The sequence below is a fragment of the Protopterus annectens genome, chromosome 3.part1, assembly GCF_019279795.1.
Source record: "Protopterus annectens isolate FY-2018-M chromosome 3.part1, PAN1.0, whole genome shotgun sequence".
In the NCBI taxonomy this organism is placed as follows: Eukaryota; Metazoa; Chordata; order Ceratodontiformes; family Protopteridae; genus Protopterus; species Protopterus annectens.
This window is the reverse complement of record NC_056732.1, coordinates 874,088,107-874,106,912: the sequence shown is the minus strand read 5'-3', so window position 1 is coordinate 874,106,912 and position 18,806 is coordinate 874,088,107. Positions and strand designations below refer to the sequence as shown.

The following is an 18,806-nucleotide window of genomic DNA, read 5'->3' as shown; positions in this document are numbered from 1 at the left end:
TAGTGGGGGAGGGTGATTGGGTAGGGCTGAGAGGTTCATAGGTTCATAGGGTTATACTAGGCTATCTGCCCTAAGGCATTTATAAGCCTAGCCCAAAGTTTTGTGGCTTACGCCACCCCTTATATGAAAAAATACTGTGCCCATTAGTTTGTTGTGCCTCTGTCCAGCAGTGACACAGAGATGATTCCCGGGGTAAACCTATGATCTCCCATCCACAGGTCAAGATTTCTCTTGAACAGAGCCAGCGAGGTGCTCTGCCTCACATGGACTGGGATTTTATTCCACAGCATAGGGAGTCTCTGAGTGATAAATCTATCCCTCCACCACGTCCTATTTATATCCGTGCTAAGGTTTAAGTTGCTTGCTCTAGTGGTTTTGGTGGATTTGAATTTTCTGAGGTGGAGCATGTCCATTAATTCCGGGTTGGACATGGCCTTGTATGTCAGGCACATGTCACCTCTGAGCAGACGGTATGCGACTGAATAGAGCTGGAGTTTCTTCAATCTGGCAGCATATGACAGATTTTGGAGTCCCTTTATCCTTTTGGTGAGGAACTTTTGGGGTCTCTCCAATTGCTGCAGATATCGGGTGAGATACATCTAGGAGGTTATATTGGAGAATGTGGTCAAGAATTTGTTGGTGGATACATTTTTCCATAATTTTGGCTAATGGTGATAGTAGGGCTATGGGCCGGAAGTTAGAGAGTTCAGTTGAGTTCCCTCCTTTATGAAGTGGGATTATATGAGAGATTTTCCATAGTGAAGCTTTTGGGTTGACTATGGTGATTTTGTTGGAGTTTGAAGAAATAATGTTTTTTATCCTAAAGTATTGATTTTTTGGTTGCATTTCTTAGTTGTCTAAAGTGTTGCTGATCAATTGGGTCTTTGGTTGCATATCATCTTTAACTCCATTGGTCTGATAAGTGAAGAGTACAGGGGAACAATGACCTCACTAGATCTGGATGTGAATCCCTTCATGATCAGGTGGGCAATGTAGAAGGTCTTTCTAACCACTTTAGCAACATGAGTGTCAAAAGAAAGGCCACTGTCAACCTGGGTCCCCAGGTCCCTGATAACCTCTTCTGTGCTTAGTGGATTGCCACCTATATGTTAACTTGGGGTTACCTTGTTTTTCCTGAAGGGTATGACTATACATTTTTTGGTGTTTAACTTCAGGCCATGGCTCTGGCACCAGCTATCTGTTTCCGTGAGTCCCTTCTGAAGGATATCCGTGTCCGATGCACTTTCCACTATGGCGCCCAGTTTGCAGTCATCTGCAAACTTTGTCAGGTGGTAGGGAGTTTGCTAGAGATTGGATAGTTTCAGTAAAAAAGCTGTTAAAAGTATTAGTAATCTCATTTGGAGAGTTCTGGGAGAGACCAGATGGGGTTGGTGTTTTAGAGAGTCCTGGATGTAAGAGTTTATTTATGCCTGACCAGAAGCTTTTGGGTTGACTATGGTGATTTTGTTGGAGTTTGAAGAAATAATGTTTTTTATCCTAAAGTATTGATTTTTTTGGTTGCATTTCTTAGTTGTCTAAAGTGTTGCTGATCAATTGGGTCTTTGGTGTTTCTCCATTTGGACCAGATTTTGTTTCTTTGTAGGATTTGTTGTCTGGTGTCTTTAGTGAACCATGGGGCTGCTTTGCACCTAGTTCTTATGGAGCATGAGGGGACATGGGATTCTAAAATTTGTAGGAATGTGGAGTTAAAATGGGATACTGCTTTGTCAATTGGCAGGTGCCTTAAGGGTGACCAGTCACAGGCTTGAAGCTCAGTTTGAAAATTGACTGGATTAAATTTTTTTTTGTTGCGGGTGATTTTAAAGGTAGGTTGATTTGGAATATAGGATTGTTGTCTGCATAGGTAGGTTAGTGAGTGGTCACTAATATCATCAGGAAGGACACTTACTTTGTAAGAGAGAAAGTGGCAGTTTATTAAGATCCAGTCTAATATACTTTATTTTCCTGTGGGTTTATAGATCCTAGTGGGGGTGGTAATAGTCTGAGAGAAGCCATAGAGGTTTATATGGGTTGTGGGTTCTAAAGTGGTACAGGAGTTCCAGTATGTATGTTATGCAAATGTGTAGTGACCCTTGTTACAGGGCTGAGACAAATGGCTATGTACACACCTACATAGAGTGGATATTGAGAGTAGAGATACACTGGTTGAACTTTCAGGTTTGTGTAGCTTAACCTCTCATTGCCAACCTAACAGCCACTTGCAAATACTGTATGTAAGGTAGTGCACACTGCTGGTAATGAAACAGGTTGCATATCATCTTTAACTCCAGTGTAACATCTGCAGTAGGAGTGTAAGATGTAGGAGACTGCTGCTCATGTGTAACAACCACATCATAGGTGATGGCTTACATTATCTGATTATATCCTGATCATGTTGATAGTGGCATCAGAGTCTATTGATACATGACTCTGTTTGGGGAGTGGGTGTCTGTGCCCAACAGAGCTCATGGTTCTGGTGGATATGTGAGTATATACCCAGAAAAGGAATCAGACCTGTAGACACTTGCATCATCTGTAATCAACTATCAGGATGTGATGTGCTCCTCAGAGGAGGATTGCTGCTAAAGGTAGCTACTATGTTTCTGTAATAGCCAGTTTTGTCACGTCCATAACACAAGTAATTACTTGTGAGCATCACTGTCTAAAACATCTTCATAAGCAATAAGTAAACTAAATACAGTACTTGGTACTTGTAGTACTGAATGCTCATACAGGCATGGTGACTAGTCAGCTACTGGTGTTTACTAATGTGAACATTGTGTATGTGGCCATCCTGGGGGAATGTAATTTCTATGCCATGTACACTGCCAAACCAACCTAACACCATGCCCCACACATTGTCTGGGATGCAGCTACAGTGGTAAGCTGGAAGGCAGTCCAGTCTACAGCCATGACTGGACTGGACAGTTATGAAGTGTAGGTTAACACATGCATCTCATCATCACAACCAACACATACCCTTACCAGAACACAGTAAGGACACCCACACATACTACCAGAAATCATACACATTTACAGAGGCTTCTAAGCATCTGGCCAAGCAAGTGATGTCCCAAGCTGGAATAGACAGACAGCAAAATACACAAACTGTATGACATAGTTTGCATAATTGTGTCACACCTCAGAACACATGGCTGGAAACCTGACCAACAGTACTCATTTGTGAATGCAAACTCTAGCACTATGTTACACACCAAGCTATACAATGGTGAACATACTGTCAGCTGCCTGTCTGCCATGATTAGCCACATACCCATACACTCAGACCACCTTTTAAACTATACACATGACCTTGGCATATTCCATGTTGTTGTGCAGGACCTGTGATGCAGTAGCCTGGACTGCATGGAAACACACATGTAGGAACTGTCAGGTCTTGTAGCCCATGCAGGTATGTCCCAAGGCAAGGGTAGCATTCTGCCATTGGCCAGAATGATACAGGGACAAAAGGATTGTATTCCACAATTGTCTAATGTACTGGTGCAATGTAAATGGTATCTAGTATCTGCCTGGGATAACATGGTTGACAGATCATGATGCTTTTCCAGACTTCTGCACCTGTCACCCCTGGGAATCTGGATACTGCCTAGGGCGCATGCTTCCCCTATAGTGCCTTCATCATGCAAAATTCAAGTGAAAGTCCACTGCTGTAACAGGGACAGCCAAGCAATAAATTGTGGGTCTTGCTACTCAATGATGCATTTCAGAAACTCAATATGGACTCATTTATGTCAATCCTTAAAATGGAGAACATATCTGTGCAGTGACTGAGATATGGTTCAATGCTCCAGAGAACACACCTACATGACCATGTTATAACACATACCTCACCTCTTGCCCATTATCCTTTATTGGAACACACGGGCTGCAGGTGTGTCCATATTCCTGAAGGATATGTACAACCCCACGCTAGTTGCACTTGCATAACTTCAGATGTATTATGCTGAGCAACTACCTTTGTGTCAAAGTAGAATCCAAATTCCACCTTGCGACAGATCACCCACCATGCCTCAGAATTCCCAACAGTCATATTGTGCTGTAATGGGGAATATTAGGTCTGAGACAGAAAACCATATTAATTGCTATTCTCAACTATTCCATTATGAACTGGGAAGACCTCTCATGTACCAACACCTGTGCTCATTGCATGTTGGATTTCATCAACCCCAATGACCTGGATCACCATAGTCACACAAACAGGGCTAAGAGTGTGCTACACATAGTCAGTCTCCAAAGCCAATGTTATGCTTCTTAAGATCAAAGTGGTGACTGTCATGGCACCCATGCAGATGGACAATGCATGTGCAAAGGCTGAATCCTATACAAATGAACAGTAAGCACTCACATAAGTGCAGTGATTGTGCCATTGAAACAGAACCAAGATTCAACCAAACACAAACAAGAAGGCAAACTGGTGGTACCCTGCCTTAAAGTGTACCACAGAAGGTAGTAACTGTTGCAAGAGTGAACACACATGAGTAGACGCGATCCGTGGTCAGCCTCTTTAAGATGCAGATACACCATATAAAACCAGCCAAAGCTACTGTGGAACTAATCAGCCACATATTATGAGGCCTGCTACAGAGCATTCTATAGCTGTGTCATGAATTGTAATGGCAACAACAAGACCTGCCGTGCTTCACAGCACTATGGCATGGGAAGTACTGTACCTACAGAAATAGCACCCATTCATTCAGATAGGGTCTTGGATAACCTAAACCCACTCCCTCCCCCCCCCCCCAACAGGTACACATATTTATATATCCATGTACACTACAGATCCCCTGTAATAACAACTATGCAGCTGCAAGCTGCACTCTCTAAAGCCATACATACAGCTTTCATGGGACCTGTCAACATCCCAGGGTATATCCTACAGAAATGTCAGAACAATTTGCTCTCACATACACATCATGTTCAATCATAGCTTCATCAACAAAACCGTAAACCAGTGACACCAATGCAGTTATTTAAAACTTACTTTACTGAATGAACAACAGGATAACTTAAGCGCTTTTCGTCAGGTCAAGTACCTGACTTCTTCAGAGTGAACACTCTGAAGAAGTCAGGTACTTGACCTGACGAAAAGCACTTAAGTTATCCTGTTGTTTATTCATTCATTCAGTAAAGTAAGTTTTAAATAACTGCATTGGTGTCACTGGTTTACAGTTTTGTTGGTTTTGTGCTATTGGAGCTGCTTGCCGTTTTTTCAATCATAGCTTCATGTCAGGCTATGTACACAATGAATGGTGCACAGCAACAGTTATTACACCCCACAAAGAGGGAGACACCACTGATAATGGGAAATGGTGCACTACTACCCTGCTGAGTCTGGTCTGTAAGGCCATGAACCGTGATCAACTTATTTGATGCAGTCAGTACAGATGTAGATGACAGTAAGGTTGAGTCACACAGCATATCATGTCTTAGGACACCATCACCCATACTGTGTTCCAGCTACACTCAGTAAACTAGGTGTATATTCCTATGTCACAGGAGTGGTTGGCAACTGGACTGCTGGCAGAACCAACACTACAGAAGGTGCCTGACTAATACATGCACATCAAACCAGTGCCAGCTACAGTAATTCAGGGTTAATTCCTGGTACTCCCCCTCTTTGTTATCTATACCACACAGACTAACACAGATGGCATCTCCCTATTGATGTTTGTAAATGACTATGAACTAGGAGCAATAGCTGACACAATGAGTGCTGCGGTCAACATACAGAAGGGCCTTTGTGGGTCAATGTGTGGTGTGTGATGTATGGCCACAATCTGACAGCTAAGTATTGCATTGTCATCCCCTATGTTAAAAAACATGTACCCATGAGCTACCACCTAGGCAGCGTTCAACATAATGGAAAATGTGTGTGTATGGAATGCAGCTGGACAGTAGTCTTTGCTTTGATAGTTACTTCACCACACCAGACAGGTAGTCATACGTGGTACCCCTAATCATGACAGGGTGCCATCCATGAATATAGAGATCATTGTTCAGCCATACTCAACACTCAAGTGACCCATAATAGATTACATATCTCCTTTAAGGGTTATTGGCCATGTTCAGATGGCCTATACTGGCCTTCCCAATCCCTAGCTCCACTATGTAGCATGATGCCTAACCTGAATAAAGCCATGTCCAACCCAGAGATATTGGACATGCCACACTTACACATCCTGATTTCAAATAAACACATACTACATGGACATCCACCTTTCTAGTACAAGGATCATAGCATGCCTGACAGATCTCTGTCCCATACACTTTACATAATCCTGCCATACTATGCATCCCTGTCCAGCAAAGCTGAACATTGCCACTCTTTGTAACATGGTGTGAGGACCGCATGGCAAATATATCAGTAACTCTGTGGATCAGTTCTGTGGCATTGCTTGAACTGGCTACTGAAACGTACCTGTCTGTTGGCTACAGCTAGGTAACCTTTCAGCCTAGGCTCATAAATGGCCCAGGGCATATAGACTACTAGTTCATTATGACCATACATGCTATAGCTGATATCCAACCCAGCAAATACCATCAGGCTAGCCATTGTCCCATGTGTTTCACATGTGCAACACGGGTAATACATGGCAGGATGCTAAACAGCTGTACAGTGCCATGTAGATGTATATAGCAAAACACATACTTGTAAAACTTTCTGTGAGCAAGTCTGCAGGGTCACAGGTCATGTCCCTTAAGGCTATGTATAACTATGTATGTGACATATATACAGCATTAAGGTATATTGCATTAATGTGAACACATCCAGGCATGTGCTGATAGGTAAAGCCACCAGAACAATCAAACAGACATGCCCACATCAAGACATCCACATGGAGTATGAGCAATGTCATCACTTGACACAAATATATGGTGATAACATCAAATCACCAGTAAGTGTCAAATGTGTGTGAGTTAAACATGTCATTGGTGTTAGTGTCATGTAGATTTGCAAAGACATATTTGTAATCTTAAATGTGATACATATGTATGTTCAGCTGTACTTCTATACTTCTCAGTGAGTTACTGTGACCTGTCTCAATCATTATGTCTTCCAGGTATGCCGAATTCCAGGCTGCCCCCATACACCTGCTTGGAGGATGAGGTCCTCATTACATACCTCCTAGACAACCATCTATCACTCTTCAGCCACGTGCCACAGGATGCACAGCAGCAGGATGCCCAGTGGGAGGAACTCTGCAGGAGGGTAAATGATGTTGGCGGCCACAATCGCACCTATCAGCAAGTGTGCTGACACTGCACGGACCTCATAAGATGGGTGAAACAGCATGCTAATGCAATCACCAGGGAACATGGTGCAACAGGTGGGGGGCCACTCACCCAGCCCCCACTCACATGTACTGAGGATCTGCTGGCCAAACTGGGGACACCTGCAGACCTCCATACACAAGCTTAAGCTAGTATTGTGGAGGTGGGTGTCTCTCAACCACCGAGCCTGGAGTTGCCTGGTAAGTCACTACTGCACATATAACACAAGTATACTTCATATAGTTACATGTGTTACTGTACTATATGTAATGTAACATCATATGCAAGGCATGTATGCACACATGCCACATACTATAGTCTGCCACTCTATGTATGCACATATGTGCATATTCCATAGTATAGTCTATTGTACTGCCTTATGTGCTAACATGGACATTGCACCCTGTAGCTATCACACAGGTGTGGATAATGATCTTACTCCTGTGACACTCCTATTTAGGTACCCCTAGCATTTTGTAGTGACACCAGCCTGTTGCAGGTGAGATTGCTATTTACCAGGCTTGATAATGCACAGATCATATTAATTGCATGCTATCTGCCATTTGGCCATTTAACACACGTACACACAATGTATGGTGGTCCTGTTAATATACAGTGGTCAGACCTGCAATGCATCACAGTGGTTACCCATGTGGAATGATTAAATACTATATGAAACACCTGCACTAAACCTTATAAACTGTCATTGCCAGAGGTGTGGACAGCTGTGAATACAATGGTGGAGGTGTGGTTCACTGTAGGGACAGGTACTACAGATTAGAATTACACATGTGGGGAATACAAACAGTACTATACAGAGAGCATATGTGTGCACACAGTCTAAATGTATTGGAGCTGGAGTATGACCAGCTCAGAGGATTCACCCTTGTGGATTATACCCATGCTATGAATGTCACACAATGTCATGTTGTCCATGACATGTAGTGGTCTGACTACAACACTGCTCAACTATCCTGCAAAACATGATATCTCACATCCCAAACTACCACCCTTTTTCTGCATAACCCTGTCCTCAGTGGAGCATATGACATCTATCAGTGTATGTCATATGGGATAACACTGACATGTGACATAGATGCCCATCACAACCATTGGCAAAACATGTGTACACATGGCCATGGAGGATGGCCAGAGACATGAAGCAACGCACACAGTAGAACTGATATACATGTGTGTACACCCTGTTGTACATTGGCTCGACACAATACAATTATGACCTTTGTGTAATGATGATATTGCAGATGTGAAACACTGAACATCATACAGGCTTGTGCACAGCTTGTGTAGGCATGACATCAAAACCACCACATAACATGTCTTGAACATCTTGAGTGTGTCACGACATGAAAGCATTCACCTATACAGTATCCAAATACATACATGTGTTGCACAGCATACACATACAATCACAGCTGGCCACAGATACAGTATATTCACCTTGCTGGTGTCAGACATCACTGTCATGCTTGCTCCTCATGTGTGTGATGTACACAGATGGCATGTGGGACATGGAGTACTGCTAAGTTAGCCATGTCTGGTCATTGTTGCCAGGCATCAGTAATATGATTGCAGATGTGCAGGGGTGTCATCTGTATACCCTACAGTGACCTGTGTCACACATTGAACATTACAGTTTAGTGTGCATACACCTCGGTGACATAGGTCACATTCCACATTAGATATGTATTATATCTGAATGCAGTCATGGCTATGAACTGTGTCTGTAACTCACACTGAATAGCAATAGTGAAGCCACATGATGCCCTGCAGTGGCTATGCACATCAGCTCAATGTGCAGTATGTCACTGCATATTGGTAGGGTGGACTGCCAACAATGCATCATCTGAAGGTACATGTTAGTATAACATGTCCCTGCATTGGTACACCATTTCCTTACTGTATATTTGAAAGAACATCATTGTGTTACACATGTATGCATGTCATTCAACATGTCAGCAGAAGACATACCATACTACATGTGATTGGCAAGATCATGTGCCACACATCAGGCTGGTGCACTGTTAACCTGTGCTGGCCTGTGGCACCATTGCCACATAGGGACAGCTATGTCAAACATGTGTGTACAGCCACATGCACATTGTCTGCAGACTCAGCTCAGGGGTAGGAAGAATAATGTTGAACAGACATGCACTGCTTTGGGGGAGATATGCAAGCTAGGGCTCAGGCAAACATAGTATTCACTCCACATACCCGCCTGCACATGTCCTCCTCATACATAAGGGCAGTGACCAACACAAAGCACCAGTGGCAGATGTACAAAGGTCAGCGATGGTCTGTTATCATGTGGGGTATGTTGGCAAAAATATGGCGTTGCAGTGCAATGGTGCATAGTGCATGCATTGTGTTGCACGTATGGGGCATAAGCTACTAACACAAATGGTGCAACACAGGGATGTATGGTAACTATAAATGTGTAAGGTGCATGCCTTCTGCTATAACACATGCATGCTGTTATGTGCAACTCAGGGATGTATGATAACTACCACTATAATTGTCTGTGCTGAATGCCATCTGCCATATCACATGCATGTTGCATGCCGTTGGGTGCCATAGCATGTGTCTGTCTGTGTGTCTTCCTGTGTGTGTCTGTGTGTCTGTGTGTCTGTCTGTGTGTGTGTCTGTTTGTGTGTGTCTGTGTGTCTGCCTGTGTGTCTGTCTGTGTGTCCGTGTCTGTCTGTGTGTGCCTGTGTGTGTGTGTGCTGTGCTGTATAACTTGTAATGTAGAGTTTTTGTCTGCCCCCACAGGTGTTGATGTAGGTTTGTTGCCCTCCTGCGGTCCACCTGATGTTATTGTCTCCACAGACTCTAGCAGTGATTATGAAAGTATGAGTGAGGCACTGGCAGGGTTGTCAGGTGCTGGATCTGTGCCATTGGTTGCCATTCCTCCTATATCCCCCTCATCCCCACATACAGTTCCTCTGCCTGCACATACCCCATCACCAGTGGCCATAGAGGAAGGACCGTTTGGGAGATGGTAGCATGGAATAGGGAAGTGTGGAGACTATGGAAGGTGTGCCTGCACACCATGATCCCAGCCAACTGACTGGTGATGTCTCACACAGGCATGTGCCCAGTGCTGCTCGTGGGAGGACCACTGGCCAACATGCCCCTGCAAGACAAAGCACATAAACTGGTGTCACCAGACGTATGTTTCAGTCTGTAATGGAGGCACATGCACATGCTGAATGGCACAACAGAGAAGGTCTGAGGCTTCAGAGGGCTGCTGTCCATTCTTTAGCTGACAACATTCAGGCAATTGCAAATGCTCACCATCATCTTGAAGATGTCTTGGCTAGATGATTGGGTGATATGGTGGTAGTCCTTGACCATGGCATGTCAATCCTCGAGCGTGGAATGTCTGTGCTGGAACATCTGGTGGGAGTGAGGTGTCAGGCACGTGGACGTAGGCTAACTACATCACCCATTGAAGGTCTACGTAAACATGCTACTTCACATGCCCACTCCCATAGTGGCAGTAGCAGCAGCAGTGCAGCTGGTTCTGTGCTGTCCACACTAGGACACAGCAGGCCATGTGCACATGGTCCTGGATGGTCCCAACAGGGACACGGTTCCAGTGGATATGTGTCATCAGACAGTACCCAATCTAAACCTCTGCCTGGTAGTGCCCGTTCAACCCCTGGCAGGCGCAGGTCATGTGGCCGTGGCCAGACACCATGAACTGTAGAACCTGCACTGTACAGTCTGCAGCTGTCAATAATACCCCAGTGTAGGCCAACCACATGCCAGACCTGTGTGCATACATACACACACCCACCAGAAACAAATGTAGGGCATCTCAACACACACACATGCATAACATCCACACACGCCCAATGATATCAAAGCCCCTAACCCACACACATGATGTCATCCAATGGTGCAGCCTAGGCCTCTGGCAAACATTATTACCTTGTGCATATGATGATGCCTGTGCCGCATCCCTGTCATCTACATCATCGGTGCAGGGACATGCTCATATGGTCTAATGCACAGGGTGAACATACTAGGAAGACAATTGTAGATTAATATTGTTGAGTAGTGTTTGACAAGCAACAAACATACCATGTAGTACAGTTTTAGAATGCATTTGGTACGTTTGACAGTATGTATCATGTGTAACAGCAACTGCATGTTGATCTTGATGTTTTGCCTCTTTCTGGTGTAAATGCATGTGCCGGTGGATGTCAGTATTGTGGTTAGTGTCCCATATGTAAATGTTGACTACTCACAGGTCTGTATGACAATACCTGCATGCACTTTGTAGCTTCCACATCGCAGTTTTAATCTCCCTAGTTTCAATTATGTTTGCTGATCTAATGATCCAAGACCATGATAGCTGTGTAGTAAGGTACTGTGTTCAGAGCCGTCACATCCATAGTGGGGTGACATCACAGGTATAGTTACCTGGATCCGGGGGGGGGTAAAAGAGTGGTATAGCAGATGACAAGGGTAAAGGCCAGTTGAAAAAGTGGCTTCTCATTGGGAAGCAATAATACCTGCTCTCATGACAAGATGCAAACACAGACACACCCACACACTCAGGGATTCACAGACACTGTAACACACCCACACACTCAGGGATTCACAGACACAGCAACACAACCACACACTCAGGGATTCATAGACAGTAACACACATTCTGACACACACACACACACACACACACACACACACACACACACACACACACACACACACACACACACACACACAGTTACCAATGTTGGGATGAAAACCCCTGCCTATGTGCAAATCATCATTATAGTACTATGCAATTATAAGACATGCCACAGAGATTACACATGTCCAGGTAGTCAGAATGGCCTAAGATCAAGGACATCAACATGGATACTAGATGACAGTGAATGAATGTGGGGTGGGTGTTCATCAGTCGGCTATGTAACAAGAAGCCTCACCCAAGGGTGTACATGTTTACAGGCGGTAAGAATGCCCTTCTAAGATTGATGACATCAACAGAGATACTAGATTGCATTGAGTGGATGGGGGGAGGGGGCCTTAACATTTCACTATGGTAAAATACAGCCTCACACCAGGGATCAGACAGCCATACATACACACACACACACTGTGGCATTCACAAAGATATACACCTATGTCACACGCATACAGACACTTGACATGTGTGAGATTCAACTACCTGCCTATGCCTTTCTTTCTACACTTCAGTCTGTACTGATGTCTACAACAGTGTTCAGGAGAGTGAAAAACATGTGGGATGTATTCCCCACCATACATGACATATATGGACACACACATACCCACATGTGGCAGTACTGTGAATCAAACATATGCCTATCTCATGATAGGTATTACAGAGTTTCAGCACTATTGCACATGTTACAAAGTGTACTGACTCTTTCCTTTGCCACCTTTGCTGATATACTCACAATATATGCACAGGGGAGGTGTTACTGTTACAGGTGTCAAGAGGTTTGCCTTCAGTGTCACCCTTACAGCATTCTACATTCTGTGTCTTCCATTTCAATTAACAGAACCATAGTGTAGCAGTTACACATGTTATTGTAGGAATGGTTGTAACACACCTGTGAACTGTCCTCAGTAATCATTCATCTTCAAAGTAGCCCCACCACTTAGTAGTTATGTCCAAACATCTATCCATACCTAAAGTATAGCTTACTATACTTTGAGCATATCACCATATACAGTTGGCAATGATGAGGCTGCATTGCAACAGCATGATGTACTAGGACAACAGTCACCTTCAAACATCAGATACTGCACATGCATGGAATCTAAACACACATCAATACATGTACATATATGCAGTCTCCATCAGTAAGTGGACTAGCAGGTCAAGAAGATACATTCCACACCTTCCCCACACCATGTGTGAAACCTAGCTGAGCATTATACAATCATGGATGTTGTATTCATGCACTGGTAGGACACACAACCCCCTTCACTGAGTAGCCAAGTGTACATTCATGCCAACAGCATATATCAGCAAGACACACACACAGCAATATTCCATGTCATGATCCGACAAACTGTTACTTGACAGTTCCACGGTGAAGCCAGGTCACTGTAATGGTCAACAGTGAGCACTTCATATATGCCACACACACGTCATGATTACTGGAAGAGTGCCATCAATGTGCTCTGTTTGAGCTAGGCATTGCACTCTTTCAAGAATGTGCGAGGTATGTGGTTTGTAAACATCCCACCCCAGCATGTTCTGGCAATTGTGGTAATAAGGTTAATGTCCAGACAGCACACAGCATGCATGGCTTGCAATTGTTGACATGGGGTATATGTAGGAGCTGTGGGCGCACATGACTGTACATGTTATGGACATATCATCTGTAACTACTCAGGAACATACAGAGCATAGCTGTATTTCCCTGAGTCTGTCAATACAGGCCATGTGTGTAGGTCCTATGATCCTGTTATTTGGGTATGTTTCTATGCATTGCATTATGTGGACATGTCTAATGACATACATGCCACATGGGTTGTTGTATGATATGATAGGTGTCATGGGTGACTAGTAGAGAGGGAATATTACCTCCTGTCAACATTGATATCAAACCTTATGTACTGTTATCATTCAGCTGGACCTATCTGCCATGTGCATGTGTGTAATGAATGTAGCCACCTGTATGTAGAAAGGACAACAACAGCTATGGTATTTTCATTTATGTTGTATGAATGTGGGATGTACATATCCTGAGCAGGTACATTTAGGTCATATCCAACCATGAGGGTGTTGTTTACTGGTGTACAGCAACAGTCGACTGTGTTAATGCTGACAATATCTGAGGACCCTGGTATGTGTACTACTGACCTGGTTACAAACAATGGTATAATAGCATTGCATAGCACATTATGCAAATGTGGCAGTACATGGGTACTTTGCACAGTTGATGTAGGGCTAGGTACAGTCCACCAATTGAAGGTTATTTGGTGTTCTACCATACTATGTCATATCACATGTATGGATGTGTGTTGGTAGTCTGATGTATGGTGGTGGATGCATGAGGATAGACCATAGAATGCAACTTTTGCCATGGTAACCTGTACCTTATGTTAGAGTAGTGGTCTTTACTTGTGAGTAGCCTTTATGAATATGTGGACACCACCACCTGGAATGGTCCATACCATTGTTATGGCCCACATGTCTGGATCTGAGTTATATGGTGGTAGTGCAATTGTGCACTACAGAGCCTTCAGCCAGGTGTTCCTCACTGCACAGATGTCAGTATTCACAATTGTAGGTTCTACATTGAGCAAATGGATTATGAAAGCCACACATCTAACACTGGTTAGCATAAGCAACCAATGCAATTGTCTTGTAGGTGTCAGGGTGTTACTTCTGTGTTTAGGACTTTTGCCTCGGAATGCCACAATATGGGTAAATGTGACCTAGGTATCATGGATGCATGTACTGTGTGACAAAGGCTTGTCTTTCAGTCATGGCATCCCAGAATGACAGACACTGGACAACCTCATAATTACAGAAGGACAATGACTCATTGTTTTGGTCAAGCAGTTGCCACTCATACCATGATATCACTGTAAGTGTCAGTAAAGTGGTTGGTATCAAATGCTACATCTAAGGTGATGGACACCAGCAGATGTTGTGTATATGACCAATGTCAGACATACTTAGTGTAGCGGTCCTGCTAATAATGACAACTACTAACACAGCTGGGAGAGGTCATCTTGACACCTGCACCTCAGTACCATTAGACAATGGGGCTCACATATTATGCTTGCACATGCCACTGCTCCAAGTATAATGCCACTGTCCACAACCTGCTATCAATGTATGCCTTTCAGGGCAGCAATGTGTGTGACACATGTTGTAGTTAGCATCCACCTGTATGTCCCAGTTAACCTATTGTCTGTCACTTCCACACATGCTTGATTGTGTATAATTCACATATATATGTCAGTACTTCATGTACATGTCTGCATGTGTATCACACAGCACAGACACAGATATATAATTTACAGGCAACATACAGGTATCTGGTAGTATTTTTATTTTACATTTTTTTATTTTACATTTGTTGACCGGGCTAGTCTAGCTGGACATATATCCATTTTCAGTAGAGGCCCGGGGAGAAAAGCTCCAAGATACAGGCAGTAAGCACATATTTACAATAAAAAAGACAATAGCAAGCAAAAATACAAAATGTTACAAAGGTAAGCATGAGTAATAATAAAGAGTAAAAGAGAAAAACAGAGACAGACTAGACAACCTAAAATTGTAGATAACAACTAAAAAAAATGAAACAGCTGGTTAAAAACAGAATTTGAGGTGAGCAGGAAAGTAAGTAAGAGTAATAAAAAAGAGCTGATTAGGAAGCTACTAAAATTGCTTATATTAAAAATGAAAGAGAGAATAGGTAAAATGTATATAGGATTCAAAATGAGGAAGTGGCTGGTATCAGTAAGTGTGGCATTTAGAGGCAAGAAACAGGGGAGGGTGAGTGAAGTATGAGTAAGGAGGTAGTGTTTTCAGTCAGGGTTAGCACAGGGACATAGCCAGTGTGTTTTTAGGTGCTCTTTAGTAAACCTGCATGATGTGCATATATACTGACAGTTAAGATGCACATAGCTGTAAACACTGTGTGTTTACAACAGGGGTGCATGACAACATGTTCTGTACATGTAAGTGTATGAGCATGCACATTGTGGCCTTCCGTGGTTAGAATCGGAGTGCATCCCAAACAGCCCTGTGCTACTGAGTGTATGAGCGTACCCACTGCCACCTTGTGTAATTTGAGTCAGTGCATCTGAAAAAGCCCTTTGTTTCTAAGTGTATGAGCATACCCAGTATAACCTTATGTAGTTGTAGTCGTAGTGCATCCCAAACGGCCCTGTGCTACTAAGTGTATGAGCATGCCTACTGTCACCTTGTTTAATTGGAGTCAATGCATCTAAACAAGTTATGTGATTCTATCTGTATGAGCATGACTAATGTAACCCTGTATAGTGATAGTAGTTGTCCATTCCACAGTTGGGCATACTCCAGTTCAGGCTTTTTGTGCTACTATACCTCTCAGACCTACCTATGTCTTACCTGCAGATGATGCGTCATGTTTGTGCATACAGGTTATAATGGACTCCTACATTAAACACACAGGTTTACAGCTATGTACATCTTAACTGTCAGTATCCTTGTTGTTGTCTTCACTCTTAGAAGGCCATTCTGACTTTCTTGAAATGTGTAATCTCTGTGGAGCATTTTGTAACTGCGTAATAATGTAATAGTGATCTGTAGATAGGCAGGAGTTCTGATCCCACCGCTGGCAACTGTGTATGTGTCAGAAAATGGTTGTGTGTGTGTATTTGTGCCTGCATCCTGTCATGATAGTGGGTTTTGCTGCTTTCCAAAGAGAAACCACCTTTTGCACTGACCTTTATCTTTGTCATATGCTAAACCACCCATTTCCCCCCACCCCACTGCAAGTAAGCAGTCCAGTGATGTCACCCAGCTCAGAAGCAGAATCAGAGTAAGTGTAATTGCATGGTGTCTGTGGCACATACCCCAACCACATACCACTCTTCTAGTTACCTTTACATAGGCAAGACATGTATGCACAATACTGGCAAGTGTGTGTGTGTGTGTGTGTGTGTGTGTGTGTGTGTGTGTGTGTGTGTGTGTGTGTGTGTGTGTGTGACTTCCCTGAGGCCAGGCATACATATGTGTTATGTCTTTTAACATACTGCACACCATGGTAGTCATCTGTGGTGAGTGGAGTCTACAAATTATTACATAGTTAGGAATAGAAAAGAATAGACAGTCAAGAACGACTACAGCTGGGTATATGTTTTCATGTGCCAATGTTGAGCAGTGACACAGAAGTGGTTGCCAGGGTGTATGTCCATACCCATCATTCCCCACCCCAAACTCCACCTACACAACAACCATCCCTTCTCTGATGAACTGATTATGAGATAAATGTTATAAAACAAGAGATGCCTCTGTTTTGTGTACACATCAATTCCTTTAGATCCCTTCTGTGTCACAAAGGGTGTTCAGACATGTGTGTGTGTGTGTGTGTGTGTATATATATATATATATATATATATATATATATATATATATATATATATATATATATATATATATATATATATATATATATATATATATATATATATATATATATATATATATATATAGCTGTGTCTGTGTTTATGTATATATATATATATATATATATATATATATATAGATGTGTGTGTGTATGTGTGTGTGTGTGTGTGTGTGTGTGTGTGTGTGTGTGTGTGTGTGTGTGTGTGTGTGTGTGTGTGTGTGTGTGTGTGTACACATCCCGTAGGTGCATATATGCATTTAGTTATGACAGTTGTACAGATGTAGACTTGTCTATGTTGTTTCACATAGTACAGTACATTCAAGGGTACTGTACATATGTACACAAAGTTACTGTCCCATTTGTTTTCAGTACTATGGAATGCCTGTAGTAAGATATGTATTATAAAAACCATGAAACATGTATACAACCCAGATGGCTTAGTGTAAGTCTAGTGACCTCCGTGTGCATGGTCCAAGGTTCAAGACCTGTAAGGCTTGTTGATAATGTCATTTAAGACTGAATAAGACACTTTTATGCAGTTGTAAGTGGGTGCAAATGTGTTTTCGTGACAGTAAGCAGTGAGTACACACAGGTACAAGACATGTACATCTCGCAATACACTTGAAATGAACTTGTTTGGCAATCTGGCTGATGTCACCCACCTAGAAATACACCTCTGAGACTGCTGTAACCCAGTAATTTCTGTAGCGTGTCCTGTAACTGTGTCATGCTGTAGTGTGACAAACTAGTTTTGTAGGTGTTCTAATTCCCGACATGCTGTGTGTGTGTGTCTGTCTGAGAAGGAAACAATGCTTTTTAGAGTATGCACACTCCTTATGATTCACATAATCACCTTTGGTAATCCTGCTGATGTCACCCACCTAGGAATACACCTCTGTTACTGCTGTAACCCAATAATCTCTGTAGTTCATCCTGTAGCTGTGTAATGCTATAGTGTGATAAACTAGTTTTTGCAGGTGTTCTAATCCCAGAGATGCCAACTGTGTGTGTGTGACTGTCTAAGAAAGGAACAATGCTTTTTAGAGTATGCACACTCCTTACGATAAACATACTCACCTTTGACAACCCTGCTGATGTCACCCAACTATTAATTCACGTCTGGGACTGCTGTAACCCATTAATCTCTGTAGTGCGTCCTGTAACTGTGTACCACTGGAGTGTGATTTAGAACTGTGGTAGGGATTCCTCCTCAATCATGGTAGTTATGTCTGTTTTCAGTGTGTTTCAATGTCTGTGTAGGGAGCAATGCATTATACCCTACTCACTTGCAGGACATTTACAATGCCCTACTTTGGTACTCCTGCTGATGTCATACCCTGTAAAATACACCTCTAGGGAACAAGCTCCCTTGTAATCCTC

The 18,806-nt window shown here is 42.9% G+C and overlaps 1 long non-coding RNA gene across 1 annotated transcript; it reads right to left on the bottom strand.

Moving 5' to 3' along the window:
- Positions 1-462: 462 nt before the first annotated feature.
- LOC122798865 lies at positions 463-15,080 on the bottom strand. Its single transcript, XR_006364318.1, has 3 exons — positions 15,069-15,080; positions 5,343-5,346; positions 463-599 (listed from the first exon to the last, which is right to left on the bottom strand). It is a non-coding gene; the product is annotated as an uncharacterized LOC122798865 (long non-coding RNA).
- Positions 15,081-18,806: the final 3,726 nt, after the last annotated feature.